Below are 10,000 nucleotides of genomic sequence, written 5' to 3' on the forward strand. Positions count from 1 at the left end.
TCCGGGCCTGGTGAGGTTTCCCGTGTTGAGTCAAATTAAGCCGCAGGCTCCACTCCTGGTGGTGCCCTTCCGTCAATTCCTTTAAGTTTCAGCTTTGCAACCATACTTCCCCCGGAACCCAAAAGCTTTGGTTTCCCGGAGGCTGCCCGCCGAGTCATCGGAGGAACTGCGGCGGATCGCTGGCTGGCATCGTTTATGGTTAGAACTAGGGCGGTATCTGATCGCCTTCGAACCTCTAACTTTCGTTCTTGATTAATGAAAACATACTTGGCAAATGCTTTCGCTTCTGTTCGTCTTGCGACGATCCAAGAATTTCACCTCTAACGTCGCAATACGAATGCCCCCGCCTGTCCCTATTAATCATTACCTCGGGTTCCGAAAACCAACAAAATAGAACCGAGGTCCTATTCCATTATTCCATGCACACAGTATTCAGGCGGGCTTGCCTGCTTTAAGCACTCTAATTTGTTCAAAGTAAACGTGCCGGCCCACCGAGACACTCACTCAAGAGCACCCTGGTAGGATTGCAACGGGGTCCGCCTCGGGACGCACGAGCACGCACGAGGCGCGTCGCACGCCTTCAGCTCGCCCCACCGGCAGGACGTCCCACGATACATGCCAGTTAAACACCGACGGGCGGTGAACCAACAGCGTGGGACACAAATCCAACTACGAGCTTTTTAACCGCAACAACTTTAATATACGCTATTGGAGCTGGAATTACCGCGGCTGCTGGCACCAGACTTGCCCTCCAATAGATACTCGTTAAAGGATTTAAAGTGTACTCATTCCGATTACGGGGCCTCGGATGAGTCCCGTATCGTTATTTTTCGTCACTACCTCCCCGTGCCGGGAGTGGGTAATTTGCGCGCCTGCTGCCTTCCTTGGATGTGGTAGCCGTTTCTCAGGCTCCCTCTCCGGAATCGAACCCTGATTCCCCGTTACCCGTTACAACCATGGTAGGCGCAGAACCTACCATCGACAGTTGATAAGGCAGACATTTGAAAGATGCGTCGCCGGTACGAGGACCGTGCGATCAGCCCAAAGTTATTCAGAGTCACCAAGGCAAACGGACCGGACGAGCCGACCGATTGGTTTTGATCTAATAAAAGCGTCCCTTCCATCTCTGGTCGGGACTCTGTTTTTTTTTTTTTTTTTTTTTTTTTTTTTTTTTTTTTTTTTTTTTTTTTTTTTTTTTTAAAAAAAAAAAAAAAAAAAAAAAAAAAAAAATCTTTATTCATAACATCATATTACATTATTCATATAACCCACTCCCTAACTACATTAGTGGGTCTTACAAATGATACAATTAATGCAGCTTTTTCTACACTACAGGTACTTCTATTGTTTTATTCTAGTCTAACCGCTATGGGATACTGAGCTTCTTAATTTAAGTCTACATTCTACCTGCAGCGTTACAGGTGTGCCAGTGCTACTATAAACCTACTGGTGTTGGCCACGGCCCACTGAGCTAATCCCAGCGGGCGTGCCCCTGGCACTGGGCTGGCCGTAAGTTGGTATCGCTGCAGTCTACTCTAGTATTATTCTATCTTCTACTCTAATCTAACCTAACTACATGTCACAATTGGTGTGCGGTCAAATCCGGTGTTTTGTACCCCCCTCCCTCCTAGTCCATGGTAAGGCGGATTCCAGCCGTATGACGGCTGGCCAGGTCCCCACTTGGCGGTACAGGAAGGGTGTACGAGTCTAATTCGGTGGAAATGTTAGTCCTTCACTGGTGGTTGTCCCTAAGAAAGTTCTTAATTACTTTCTTTGATATCACATCAGTGAGAGTATTTAAGATGTTGAAAGTGCTTTCGCTTCTTAATATGTGGTACGTGTCCCTATTTGGTAGCTGTTGTCGTAGATCATGGGCCACATCATCGAAGAGGCGGCACTCATACACCACATGTTCTGGGGTACCTTGCACAGCACCACAGTCGCACGCTGGTGTAGCCTGTTTCCCAAACCGACATAGATATGTCGGGTATGGTCCATGTCCAGTAAGAAAGTGCAGCATTCCTCTTGTGGGTGTGAAAATGTAAGTTTTAGCCTTTCCTCGATGTCTGGTAGCAGTTCATAAGTTCTGCGTCCCGTTTCCTCACTACTCCATTGATTCTGCCAAAGTTCTATTCCCCTCTTTTTGATAGCATATCTGTCCCCCGCATAGACCCCAAGTATTTCCCGGATTTTATCCCTGTTTTCCTTCTTCACCCAGTACCAGGCGGCTTGCTCCCTGATTTTTATGTCTAATGGGCAAATCCCCATTAGTACTAATAACGCTCCTCCTGGTGTAGTTCTGTAAGCCCCTGCTGAACGTAGAAGCATGTTCCGCTGCACTCTTCTTACGGCCATGGCAGGCATGACCCTCGTGAGTCTGTGTGCCCAGACTCCTGATCCGTATCCTACTATAGAGGTCAGAATACTATTGTGATATAGTTTTATTAGATTTGGTGGCAGGTGGAATCGCTTGTGACCTATTCCAATGAGGTTATTTAGTAAGACCAGTGACTTTTGGGATACAGTGTCAATATGTGTTGCAAAGCTCCACCTCTCATCGATGATGACACCCAGATATCGGGCCTCACGGCGCCGAAGAACTGGCATGCCGTTGATTCTAACTGTGGGATTTCTGACCAATTGGCCTTTGAGAAGCAAGTATGTTGATTTATTGGGAGCAATAGTCATTTTACTTCTTTGGCACCACGATGTAAGCACAGTTATAGCTCTCTCCACTTTCGGTTCTAAATCCTCACGGCTACGGCCGCCGACCAGCAAGAGGAGGTCGTCCGCGTATGCTATGACCTCTAGCACATCGTCACAATTCTTTAGATCCTCAAGTAGAGGCTCCATATTTATGTCCCAAAAGAGAGGTCCAAGGACAGAGCCCTGAGGACATCCTTTGGTCACAATCTTCCTGACTATGCCGCTAGGGGCCGATAGCGAGACCTCCCTGTCTACACAATAGCTCCTCAGACAGCCGTATAGTAGCCCTGGACAGTTCCTTTCCCGGAGGCGGGAAAAGAGTGAGGGCCACCACAGGTTGTCGAAGGCGCCACTGATGTCTACCATGATGCCGACAACATACTTGTGCGGGGCAGAGCCACAGACCTCGGCAGCCAGGGCGATTGCGTCAGACGCAGAACACCCAGACCGAAAACCGAATTGTCTGTCGCTCATCCCACACAGCATGCGGTGTGCTGTCAGTCTGTGTGCTAGTAACCTCTCAAAAAGTTTGCCCAGTACATCTAGCAGGCAGATAGGTCTATAAGACTTGATTTCTGTAGGATCTTTGTCTGGACTCTTTTTAATTATTATTACATTTGCTTTTTTCCAAATTGCTGGGAATTTCCCGAGTTGTAAGCACTCGTTGTACAACTTAGTGAGAGGAGCTACGAGCTGGGGGGCAAGGAATTGCACCACCTCCGCAGTAATGCCGTCTGGGCCAGGAGCTTTTCCCTTTTTAAGGGCCTTTATTTGGGCTGCGACTTCCTCTTCAGAGAAGGGGTAAGTTCTTATGTTATTGTTGTAGTCCCTTTGGTCTTCTCTTCTTATTTCTTTCTGTTCATCTGTCTCATTATCTTCCACGTCGTCAGGCAACAGGACCCGGAGGAGGGCCTCGGCAGTTTCCTGCCACGTGCCCGTCATCCGGTCCCCGTCCCTGACAGTGGAGAGCACCATAGGCGATCTTATTTTCTCTCTTACTAACTTGTACGGGACTCCCCAAGGGTCCGTAGCCAATTGGCTTTTTACGTAACTCTCCCAACTTCTGAGTCTGACAGCCCTGAGCTCCTGTTGGAATTGATCCTTGCTCTCTCTGTAGATCTGTAGCCATCTTTGTTTCTCTCTCCAGACGACACTCCGCTGGTAATACCTCCTCGCCCTCCTTACAGCCTGGCGCATCTGTTCTAATTCAGCCGACCATGGTGTGGGGGTGGCCGCGACGGCTCTCCTCCTGGTTGGTACCGCGGCTCGCACCGCCCTGGTGATAGCCTGTACCAGCTCTTCGGCGTATTCATCTACGTTTTCATCACCCTCCAGCAATGTCGGGATGTCGCACTCCTCCGCGAGACGGTCCCAGTTGGCTTTGTTATAATTGAACTGCAGCTCCCACCCCGTGTCCCTGTGGCACTCCCTTTCCCCAATGTTGAAAGAAATTAAGTTATGATCACTGGTGGTTGCTCTGTCCCACACTTTCCAGTTGTTGACTTTTGTGATGAGATTTGGTGTTACCAACGTCACATCTATATTTGTGCCATCTCCCCCGCCGCCTGTATAGGTGGGGGGGTTCCCTTGTTGGTTTGCAACCACCAGTTGTAATGCCATTATCGTCTCTTCGGCCTTTAGTCCTCGATCATCGTGAGTGCCACTGAACCACAGGGGGGACTTTGCATTTATGTCTGCCGTCACTATCATCCTGCGTCCCCGCAGTGCCGTGGTAACCTGTGTGAGTATCTCCAAAAACTCATCTATTTCTCGCCCATATTGGAAGTAAATGTTTGAGATGTAGATCACTCCTTTCGATGTTTGGAGTTCCACGACATTGCAGTGTTCGCTCGAAAACTGCGCGAGGACCGTGGTTCTGAATGATTTGTTTGTTATTATTATTGCTGCTTTTGGTTCTTCTCCAGTGTATATCATTTGCCAATTGGCAGCCATGTATGGGATTCGTCCCGCTTGAGAGTACGGTTCCTGTAGACAGAGCACGTCTAGACTCTTCTCTTCCACCACCCTCCGAAGTTCCTGCAAGACTAGTTTACTGTTGTGTGCGTTTATCTGACCCACGTTTATTTGGTTCACGTGGGAAGTAGGTATGAATATGTGATTCTGGCCAGTTTTTGGACCAGTCGTGAGCTACTCTACCATTGGTTATTACTGCTTGGTGATATAATTCTTCTATGTTGAAATTCTCATTACGTCTTTCAAATACCTTTTTAACTAGATCTCGCAGGGCTCCGAAGTCGGTGGGGAGATTCATTGTCTTGAGCTGGATTCTATCCACAGCCTCCATTACTGGGAAGGTGACATCTCTGCCATATTCATGGCCGACACGTACCACATGTCTTAGTGCCGTGGTGAGGATTGCCGGCTCCTCCAATCTGGAGAGTTGCAGTGCATGCTCCAGGTTGGGGTATATTCGTTGGGGGTCTATTCCCATTCCTCTCTGAGTTGGTGATACAGGGGATGAGTTTGTGCTAGTCACTTCATCAAACTGGACTTGTGCGGTGTTTTCTGATTCTTTACTAAGTGGAAGTGAACTCCCAGGTACAGGATGCCTTCGTGGCCGAGAAGGTTCTTGGTTCGACCCAGGTCCCCAGCAAGGAGGAGAGGGAGCTTCTTCTTCACACGGATCTGTTTGTACACATACATCTTTCATTATTATTACCATGGATCTTGGTTGCATGACTTTTTGTAGAAATTGTTTGAATTTGCTTGCTCTCAGAGCGTCCCTCAACCTCTTGCTTGGGGATTTCCTTTTAGGCTTCCTGAGTTCAGTTATGGCCTCAGCCATAGTCAATTCGCGAAATTAGTCTTTGTTCCAACATCCTGTACGTTGGGCAGTTCCTTCCGGTGGTGTTGCACGGTTTTCTTCCTCTTTTTGTGCAAGGAATGCAGGTTACATTTTTGTTGCAATTTTTTCTTGTGTGGTCTTCTGCCCCACACCTGGAGCAGGCCGGCTTTCTTTCGCAGTGCTTATGGACATGGTCCAGATCGCCACAATTGTGGCATCGGGGGACTACTAAGTAGTCTCTGACATTAATTGCGTGAAACTCTATATATACTTTGCCCATAGCGGTTAATTTGCGCCACATCTTACCAGAAACCTCGGCGACGTGATGGACAACATCTCGTTCCCGAGGCCCGGTTTTAAAACGCAGCTTGAATTCATTTTTGAACGTTTCCCACTCACAGTCATCAAAATTCTGGTTATAAAGGGTTTCATACATGTCACTTTCGGTCAAGGCTACAGGTACATCATAGAGGATAACTAACGGATTTCTCTTTTTTAGTGGTTCACATTTGACTGCCTTCTTTAGTTTACTATTATTTAGTATCTTGTCTCTATCTTCTTCTGTGGCAAGATCCACGATTACCACATTCTTAGTAGCTTTCACTTTGTTCACTTTGATTTTATCTTTTGCCGGGTCAATGGTTGTTGTGAAAATTTCTTGTACTTTTTTGATGGTCTGTCCAGGTAGTGGTCTTAGAAAGACTGCCGTGTCTGGTTTCTTCGAAACCTTGGCAATCGTTTCCTTGGTTGTTTGGGCCTTCGTGGCGGTTTGCGCCACCACTCCAGCCCATGTCTTAGTCGGTTGTTGTCGAAGTCTGGTATTCTCTTTCTCCAGTTCTTCAAGCCGCCCTTCTAGCTTTGCATGTGCTATGGCCCAGGCAGCAAGCTCATTCTTTATTGCCAGGACCGCGGCCTGACTAATCTTTCCGTTTTTGACACTTGAGTCAAGAATTTGACTGATGCGACAGTGTCTTTCATAAATGTTTTCATCTTCGTGTCCCACTTCCTCCTGTGAGGTAGGGACAGCGGACATACTCGCCCTCGAAAGCGCACTCGAGTCACTCGTCTCTTGATCTGCCATGATGTTGACGAGTGAAAGAAGGTTGGGAGCCCGTCTCTTACCCCGGACCGGCTCCTCTGGCATGGGGGGGGACTGTTGCAGCTCGCCCACCGACCTCGCCCCTAGGTCAAGGGCACTCCAGAGCTGCAGGGTTCAACGCGCCGTTGCCAGCGCACTGGTCCCCATCGAAGGCCTCGTCGTCGACGATTTCACTCGACGCTCCTCGGCAAGTGCACCCCGCACTCCGGAGAGGCGGATGCACCCCTCGCCCTTCGCCGCCTACTAGCCCGAGTTTCCACCTGAAGGCCGAAGACCCACTCCTACTCAGGTGGTGGGTCGGTCCCCCAGTCGTTCGGCGGTCTGGGCCCATCTAACCTAGCCCAGGCGATGTCACCACCTCCTGGGTTTGGCAGAACACGCCCCGGTTACCCAGGGGCGCGGCGAAGCACCCTTGCCGACTCGCGCCGCGATCCCACGCCGACAAACGAGGTCGCCGGCATGCAGAGCACCTGCTGGTCTGTGCCCTGCGAACAGAAAGGGACTGGTGTTCGGTCCCTCGACACAGCTCCCCCTGTGCCACGCACCCTTCGCTTTCGCATCGGGTTGGGTCGCAGCTCTCCCTTTTGACGCAAGGCAGAATGCCGAGCTTGACGTCTGGCACCACGGGAAGGCGGAAAGAGCTACTTGGGAAGGAGAGGCTGTAAGAGACGCTTCACTTCCCCGAGTGAGGACTGCCGCGGCACGCCCGACTGGAAAGCGATACGCCCCAGTGCGAGCCTCCGTGCCTTACGGCGCGCCGGCAACGGGCGGGCCCGCGCCGAAACGCGCCGTCAAGCGACTGACCTCACGCCAGACTCGGGACTCTGTTTGCATGTATTAGCTCTAGAATTACCACAGTTATCCAAGTAACGTGGGTACGATCTAAGGAACCATAACTGATTTAATGAGCCATTCGCGGTTTCACCTTAATGCGGCTTGTACTGAGACATGCATGGCTTAATCTTTGAGACAAGCATATGACTACTGGCAGGATCAACCAGGGAGCTGCGTCAACTAGAGCTGAGCAGCCGGCCGCCCGGGAGTGTGTCCCGGGGGCCCGCGCGAACACGCAAGCGTCCGCTCAATTATTCTGCAAACAGGAGGAGGCTGAGCTCCCCTGCACAATACACCTCGAAACCCTCTCAGGTCCCGGCGGCGCGCAGCGCCGTCCTAAGTACTTGGTCGGGTTCGAGAGAGGCGCAATCGCCCGGAGTTTGGCGAGTAGACGCTTTAGGTGCGACCACCCGTGCTCCCAACTGAGCTTGCCGCTGCCGACAGAGGCCCGGGAGCGTGCTGTCGTGGCATTGCCGGCGGGAGACAACACGCGCCACCTACGGTGGCCGGCAGCTCCAACGCCAGCGCCACAGAAGGACAAAAGCCCCACTTGGGTGCCGAAGCGAACTCTCCCAGCACAGCGCACGCGCCAACACGTCCGCACAGCTGCGATACAATCCACCTGCGAGAACCGCAGAGGCGACCGAGCAGCAGACGGCGTCGCGGCGCCGAGCGCCGGGCGGCGGCGCATCCTCAGCGCACACAGTCCTCAATCGGACCAGCACACTGCAGATGTCCACCGCGCTTCGCACCGGGCCCGCGAGGACCTACTTTGGCCGCACGGCGCCGCGTGCAGGGTGCGCCGGCGCGCAGCTACGCCGCCTGCCGCCTCCGTCGGCCGGCGCGCCTGCCACTGGCCGCCCCCACCAGCCGGCTGTAGCGCGTGCGCCCACGCACCGCGCGGCCAGCACGCCGGGAGGCCCCCCCTCACCGGCCGGGGACGGTCCCACCCAGCCACCGCCGCGTATCGCTTCACACCCACATGCCATTCACGTTCGTGGGCATGGTGGGTATCGCTGAAACAACCGGTTGGTAGCTCAACCGATCGTCGCCATCACTGATTCACCTCTAGCGAGAACAACCGCACCACAACGGTTTACCAGTTCTTCATTTGCGTAACGTCACCAGCAAACGTAGACGTCCATCGCCATTTGCAAATTCAACGATTGTTGCATGCCTGTGTCAGGTGTCACGACACACTATGTCTGCCCACATACACGCAACAACATGTGCACGCTTCGCGAACACGTGGAAGGTGGCCCCCGTACGTATGCGATGTCCATTGCGCGAACGACTGTCAACCGGCCTCTGTCGCATGTCGCAGATGTGGAACGCAGTGCACCATGCTATCACGGTGTGTGAGAAGAGACGACTACGTCTGACAACACGCGCCACTACATCAACAGACGGCTCATGCCGATCGCCATCCACGGCATACCATACTGCAATCCAGCTCTTATAGGGAGACGACATGTAGCTGAGTGCACAATATTTGGACCGTATGGTTCGCCGTTGTTGGCGCAGTCGTGGTACGGTCACACATGTACCACGATGTATCATTCAGTACATGAGGACCAATGTGCAGTACAGTGTGTGATTTGGACGTACAACATCAGCGGACAGTTGACACAAGCCGTACCACAACGTAGGCTGTGCTTCGCCATGCGAATGCCAATGAACAACTGCGAAGGGCATTGAGCATGTACGTCCTGCTGCCATCCGCATTACAGTGTATAGCTGCAAGGTGTTTAACATGAAGCGATACTCTGGGGACCGGGCAGTGCGAGTAGCAAACTATATTGCGGGGGTTGCAGTTAGGCAACACTACACTAATTTAACGCGTCGTATGACAATTACAGAGCAGGTTAAGGCCCAACGTGTGTTGGGTTAAGGCCCAACGTGTGTTGGGTTAAGGCCCAACGTGTGTTGGGTTAAGGCCCAACGTGTGTTGGGTTAAGGCCCAACGTGTGTTGGGTTAAGGCCCAACGTGTGTTGGGTTAAGGCCCAACGTGTGTTGGGTTAAGGCCCAACGTGTGTTGGGTTAAGGCCCAACGTGTGTTGGGTTAAGGCCCAACGTGTGTTGGGTTAAGGCCCAACGTGTGTTGGGTTAAGGCGCAACGTGTGTTGGGTTAAGGCGCAACGTGTGTTGGGTTAAGGCGCAACGTGTGTTGGGTTAAGGCGCAACGTGTGTTGGGTTAAGGCGCAACGTGTGTTGGGTTAAGGCGCAACGTGTGTTGGGTTAAGGCGCAACGTGTGTTGGGTTAAGGCGCAACGTGTGTTGGGTTAAGGCGCAACGTGTGTTGGGTTAAGGCGCAACGTGTGTTGGGTTAAGGCGCAACGTGTGTTGGGTTAAGGCGCAACATAGGTTAGGTTAAGGCGCAACATAGGTTAGGTTAAGGCGCAACATAGGTTAGGTTAAGGCGCAACATAGGTTAGGTTAAGGCGCAACATAGGTTAGGTTAAGGCGCAACATAGGTTAGGTTAAGGCGCAACATAGGTTAGGTTAAGGCGCAACATAGGTTAGGTTAAGGTACAATATAGGTTAGGTTAAGGTA

This window comes from Schistocerca serialis, unplaced genomic scaffold, assembly GCF_023864345.2.
Source record: "Schistocerca serialis cubense isolate TAMUIC-IGC-003099 unplaced genomic scaffold, iqSchSeri2.2 HiC_scaffold_1163, whole genome shotgun sequence".
NCBI classification, from domain to species: Eukaryota; Metazoa; Arthropoda; class Insecta; order Orthoptera; family Acrididae; genus Schistocerca; species Schistocerca serialis.